General features: G+C 41.1%; 1 non-coding gene across 1 annotated transcript; it reads right to left on the bottom strand.

The window, feature by feature from the left end:
* Positions 1-5,856: 5,856 nt before the first annotated feature.
* LOC140287101 (U5 spliceosomal RNA) lies at positions 5,857-5,970 on the bottom strand. Its single transcript, XR_011911461.1, has one exon. It is a non-coding gene; the product is annotated as a U5 spliceosomal RNA (small nuclear RNA).
* Positions 5,971-6,718: the final 748 nt, after the last annotated feature.

A 6,718-nucleotide genomic window follows, 5' to 3' on the forward strand; every position in this document is an offset into this window, starting at 1 on the left:
ACCCGCTTTTTACAAACTTTAGTCGGACATTAACACCTTCTTGCAGCTTAACCACCTCCGCTCCGCTCCCTGTTTTGATCATGTATGGTCTGGCAATACTACCTTTTCTTACCCATTTGTGAGTAATTATGGCTGGACATTCACACCTACTTGCAGCCGAACACCACCTCTCCCGCTTTTGATGATGTATGGACCGGTATCTTACCTTTTCTAACACATTTTTCAGCAATTATGGTTGGAGATTCACACCTACTCACAGCCGAACACCTCCGCTCCCGCATTTGATGGTGTATATTCGGGCATACGAACCTGTTCTTACCCGCTTTTTACAAACCATGGTCGGACTTTCACACCTTCTTGTAGCTGAACAACTCCGCTCCCACATTTGATTGTGTACAGTCGGGCATACAAACCTGTTCTTACCCGCTTTTTACAAACTATGGTCGGACATTCAAACCTTCTTGTAGCCGAACACATCCACTCCTGCTTTTGATGATGTATGGTTGGGCATTCGCACCTTTTCTTACCCATTTTTCAGTAATTATGGGTGGATATTCACACCTTCTTGCAGCGGAACACCTCCTCTCCCGCTTATGATTATGTGCGGTTTGATATTCGAAAATTTTCTTTCATGTTTTATAGCAATTATTGATGGACATTCATACCTTCTTGAAGCCGAACACATCCACTCCTGCTTTTGATGATGTATGGTTGGGCATTCGAACCTACTTGTTGCCCGTTTTTCATTAATTATGGGTGGACATTCACACCTTGTCGCAGCCAAACACCTCCGCTCCCTGTTTTGATCATGTATGTTTTGACATTCGCACCTTTTCTCACCTGCTTTTTACTATTGTCTGCCAATCACAGCTTCCTCTCCACCATACTTGTATGGTAGGAAATTCTCACCCACTCTCATCCGAAGACCTCTCCACCCGCTTTTGTTAATATTTAGTCGGGCATTCGAACCTTTTCGTACCCACTTTTTACAAATTATGGTCGAACATTCACACCTACTTGCAGCTGAATACTTCCGCTCCACCTTTTAGTGATGTATGGTTGGCATTTGCACCTTTTGTTACCCTCTTTTTATACTGATTGCTGAAGATTAAGTTGTTCTTTCTCAAACTTCAATTTTTTTTAATTGTTGAAACTTGATTTGAAGTGGATAAATAAGGAGGACCAAAAGTTTTAAGTCACGCTGATAGAAGAAATTAATTTTATAGCAAAATCTGTATTTCATCATATGTCGAGAGATGCTTATTGCTGAAGAAGTTCTTTCTCATTCTACAAAGTACAACGTTGTTTATCGTTGAAACTTTATTAGACATGAATAAATATGAAGGACAAAGCAGTCTTAACTTGGTTTGAGTTAATTAATTCGTTTTATAGGAGAATCCGAATTCGTGCTTATTTTCGGATTCCTGAAGAATGAGTCTGGTTCTTTCTCATAATACAAAGTTTGTTGTTTATTGTTGAAACTTCATCAGAAGTGAAGAAATAAATGAATGCCTATCAACAAATGTGGGATCTAAACTCTACTGCTTCCTCTAAAATAATTTCTTTTCTCAATTCAGAAATGTGTGTGTGTAAGTCACAACACCCGTGACACCAAAACGGCTTTTTTTTCTCTCTTTTCTCTACACTCTGCACTATGAGCACACACACCAAACCAGAAAGGCTTTTTTCTCTCTTTTCTACATTATGGACTGTGGGGACACAAAACCGCTCTCTCTTTTTTTTTTTTGATTGTGTGCCAGGGCGTTGTCTCACGTATTAGATTATGCTTAAGATACGAATGGGTTTATCAGTCACATCAGAATCCATACATACTGATCCTCCCGTAATAAAATGGTCGGATCTTATCAAACACACTTTGTTTCTTGTGACAATCAAGTCAGCGAAACAGCGTATACACGTCAAGACACTGAATCAAGTTTGCCACAAGAACTCATAAGTTTGGCAGTATTGCTCTGCCGTCAGCAATCATACACCCATTTTATTTTCGTGAGACGTGCAGGCACCTGTTCATCTACTGTTCTATCACTATGAATTAGTTTATCTATTATCAATAAGGATACTTCTACAACTACTATCAAAGTATGTCCAGACTTCTTATGTTGTCAGTTGCTATATATGAATAAGTGGGTAGCTACTGACAAGCATTAAGCATGTCACACAGCCCAAACATATAACATTTCAGGACACTTACACAACACATTCAAATCAAACAGTCAGACAACATACAAGAACATATAGCCGGCAGCCGGCATTGCTCCCTGCCTATTTTCATACAGCTCACTATGTGTGTGCACACCTTTATTCACAAACTCTTCAACTTATACTCTTTTACCGAAGCTGCTACAGCTCGATTGGCCGAATACCCTTAGATCCTATTTCTGTGAATTTGACATCTGCCTTACATATAACAGATTAGCGGTTTAGCAGTTTTAATTTAGTTTGAGTGGAGGAATTCATTTTATAGCAAAATCCGAAATCGTGAAGAACTCATGAAAGTAAGCTTATTCTCGGATTCCTGAAACATTAGATTTGCTCTTTCTTTTACTGCAAAGTACAACGTTGTTTTTTTTGTTTAAATCTTTCTAGACATGGTAAATATGAACGACAAAGCAGTTTTCACATAGTTTGAGTGAAAGAATTAATTTTATAGATAAAATCCCAAGAGTCTGCAGAGAAAAGAGAGTGAATGCGAAGTAGACTTTAACACGGCTATGGGAGCGAGCCGAGTGTGGGCTAACCGGGAGAATTGCTTGAAAGAAACGCGACACCGAATGAGTGGTCAGAACAAAGCCTCAATACGGTGTTCCCGTGGTGTTTGTGGCTGCCTTGTCTTTTGCACAGAGTAAAAGACAAGGCAGCCATCGAATAGATTGTTTCTACTTGGTCAGCCGAGGAGCAGGGGGGGTGGGCAAGCGTCTCAACCAAGCAAAGCTCACCAAGTAGGAACAATCGGGCCCTTTTCGATGGCTGCAACACCTGAAAGAGATATTGATGCGAGACCCGATCAAATGCTTTTTCAAAGTCTAAATTTAAGATGACAAGCCGGGTGTTTCTGTCTCTAGCGTAATCAATGATGTCTCGAATCAGTACGAGGCTGTCGGTGAGTTGTCTCCCTGAGATGGCACAAGCTTGGTCTGGGTGAATTACCTCCTCTAAAACAGAGGACATCCGTGTCGCTAAAACCTTGCTAAAAAGTTTACAGTCTAAGTTTAAAAGTGTGATGGGCCTCCAATTCTTTAGGTCAGTCTTATCATTTTTTTTATAAAGTAGAGTCACTATTCCCACTCTAAAACTGTCAGGCAGTCGGTCGAGTTTTTCAAAATCTTTAAAAACATCTAAAATGTCTGATGATAAAAGGTCCCAATAGGTCAGATAGAATTCTGCAGGAAGCCCGTCTAAACCCGGAGTTCGACTTCTCTTAAAACCTGTTAGGCATTTTTTTAACTCTAAAGCAGTAAAATTCTGTGTCAAGTGTGCATTCTCTTTTACGGTTTTGTCAACGAATTTTAAGATTTCTGCCGATGTTTCCAAGTGCACTGGTTTCTCTTTGTACATGTTACTATAAAAGGTATGTACAGTTTCAATCATCTCTTGTGTGGATTTTGTTAAAAACCCATCTTCTCTTTTTAGATTTTGAATACACTCCTTTTTATTTATAACTTTCTTTCTTTTTCACCTTCCTCAATTTCCTGCTCCCTGCTTCTTACAAAAATTCCTTTACTCTTTATTTCTGCTAAAACTGACATTTCCTTTTTGACATCTTTGATTTCTTCTTTAAAGTCTATGCCACACTGATTTAGTTTAAAGTAGCGCTGTAAGCGTTTATGTAGTCCCATCATACATCTATTCTCTTTCCTTTTTTTATGTTTACCTTGCTGTTTAAAAAAAGTCTGGGTCATTTCCTTCACCATTTCCCACCATTGTGCATGTGTTTCGTAGAGGTCTTGAAGGGTCTGCCACTCTTTATAACATTCCCTGTACTGACTGACTATGATTTCATCCTCCAACAGGGAACAGTTGAGTTTCCACAGACCACTTCCTACCGTCACACCAGAAGGGGGTGAAAGGGTGCAGGAGAGCATAAGGTGGTCTGAAAAGAAAACAGGGGTTAATCTAACATCAGTGGGTGGGCAATCTCTAGTAAAGAAATAATCAATGCGAGAGGCTCTGGTGCCATCATGACTAAACCAGGTGAAGCCCTCCTCTCTGGGATGCATGGTTTTAAAACAGTCAGTAAGCTTAAAATCCCTGCATATGCCCTGAAGTAAAATCGAAGTCTTATCCACTTTAAAATCTACCCCTGCTCTTTTTCTATCTTTCCTGCTCAAGATACAGTTAAAATCCCCTCCTACAACTAAAGGTACTTGCCCTAGCATGTAAAGCTGTATATCTTCTAAAAGGTCATACCTTTCATTTTTTCCATTGAAACCATAAATATTTAAGAGGTTAAAGTCTTGCCCCATAAAATTCAAGTGTGCTAAAAGTGCCCGTCCGTCTCTCACCACTGTGCTACCTTTCACCAGAACATGCGGATTTTTAATTAGAATGGCCACACCATCATTTTTATTTTGATTTGAGCCACTCCATATCGATAAATGGGGCCACATTTCCTCCCATTGTCTATGGTTTTTTAAAAAAGGTAGTCCACATTCTTGTATTAAAAACACATCTGATTTTATGGAGTCTAAGAAGGATAAAATACTCTGGGCTCTTGTCTTTGATTTCACACTTCTCACATTTAGTGTTGAGAAGGTGAGAACCATTAAAAGCATAAAGGAAAGTAGGTATGTCATTTTCGTTTTTCTAAGTTATCAAAACAAATTACACACAGGTTATTTCTTGGGAAACTAGCTCTTCCTTCATTTCTTTAGGTGAAAAGTGAGTAGGGTGATCTATATTTCCTTTTCGGACTCTCGGTGTTGGCCTCTGACGCAATGTTGCATTTAACTTTGAGTCCCTGGGGGTTGATTGCAGAGCTGAAGTTAGAAAGGAGACCTCATTTGGTGAGTCGGAGGGGAAGACTCTAGGTTCTTCCACTGAAGAACTGTCTGAAAGGGACCTAACCCTTCCCCTCTTCTCTGATACCACTGGGGAATCAGAGGCTCAGATGCCGTCCTCTTCGGCTGTTGACCTTCGGGGAGGTGAGTATCTTCACTAGACTCACCTGTCTGCTCTTCCTCCTCATTTAGCGTAGCTCCACCCTCTGCCTGTGAATTCTCACAGACTTCAACACTGAGTGGTGAGGCCTCTACAGGCCCCTCCCCTTTTTGCTCCTCACTTCCAATCCAAGCTTTTGGCGGGAAGTTTGAATTTATTGGGTCAACCTCTTCACTTTGTTCACCAACTGCCACCTTTGGTCCTTCTCTTTGTTGGCTTGACTGTGGCTTTACCGTCTTTAATTTGTTGGCAAAAGATTTAGGGCAATCTCTGAAGAGGTGATTTAATTCTCCACAGAGATTACATTTCCTGCCATTTGGACACTCTCCAAAAGTTTGCCCAATTTCTCTGCTCTTCCCACATAACACCTTGGTACAAGCCTCAACCAGGTGCCCATGCTCACCACACTTGCGGCAGAACTTGGGCTGCCCCTGGTAGTGGATGTAACCTCGGTTTTCAAGGTGGCCAGAGTGTCGCCCACCCGCTGCACTGAGCACTCTTCAGCCCTTTTAAATGGTATAACTTTGCACTCCCGCACGCTCCAGCAAGCACCATTCAAGCAACAACTTTGCACTCCAGCTTCGAACATCGGCACAGTCGCAACAAGTAAGGCGACTCTACTCAGAGAAGTCACTCTGCACAGTAAGAAGATTTCTTTTGCACAGACAGAAAGGGCTTCACCCGCAAAGGTAAAGCCTGCCAAAAATAGAAACAACTCATTAGTGCTGCTCTCCACAGAAATCTTTAGTAAAAGGCGAAAGACTTGTACGTTATGAAGAGAAACCAGAGTACGATTATCCGTCACTGCGGGAGCAGGGCATCAGGCTAGTTGTCATAGCCACCTTCCCCATGGTGAGCTTTGCTTGGTTGAGACGCTTGCTCCCCCCCCCCCCCCCCCCTTGCTCCTCGGCTGACCAACTAGGAACAATCGGGCCCTATTCGATGGCTGCCTTGTCTTTTACTCCGTGCAAAAGACAAGGCAGCAACAAAAACACCACGAGAATCCCGTATTGAGGCTTTGTTCTGATCGCTCATTCGGTGTCGCGTTTCTTTCAAGCAATTCTCCCGGTTAGCCCACACTCGGCTCGCTCCCATAGCCGTGTTAAAGTCTACTTCGCATTCACTCTTCAGGAATCCGAAAATAAGCTCTATTTTACGAGTTATGCACGAATTCGGATTCTCCTATAAAACGAATTCCTTAACTCTAACCAAGTTAAGACTGCTTTGTCCTTCATATTTATTCATGTCTAATCAAGTTTCAACGATAAACAACGTTGTACTTTGTAGAATGAGAAAGAACTTCTTCAGCAATAAGCATCTCTCGACATATGACGAAATACAGATTTTGCTATAAAATTAATTCCTTCTATCAGCCTGACTTAAAACTGTTTGTCCTCCTTATTTATCCACTTCAAATCAAGTTTCAACAATTAAAAAAATGTTGTAGTTTGAGAAAAAACAACTTAGTCTTAAGCAATCAGTAGGGTAAGAAAGGGTAAGAAAAGGTGCAAATGCCAACCATACATCACTAAAAGGTGGA

The sequence above is a fragment of the Leuresthes tenuis genome, unplaced genomic scaffold (assembly GCF_036924035.1).
Source record: "Leuresthes tenuis unplaced genomic scaffold, fLeuTen1.0.hap1 SCAF_109, whole genome shotgun sequence".
Lineage (NCBI taxonomy): Eukaryota > Metazoa > Chordata > Actinopteri > Atheriniformes > Atherinopsidae > Leuresthes > Leuresthes tenuis.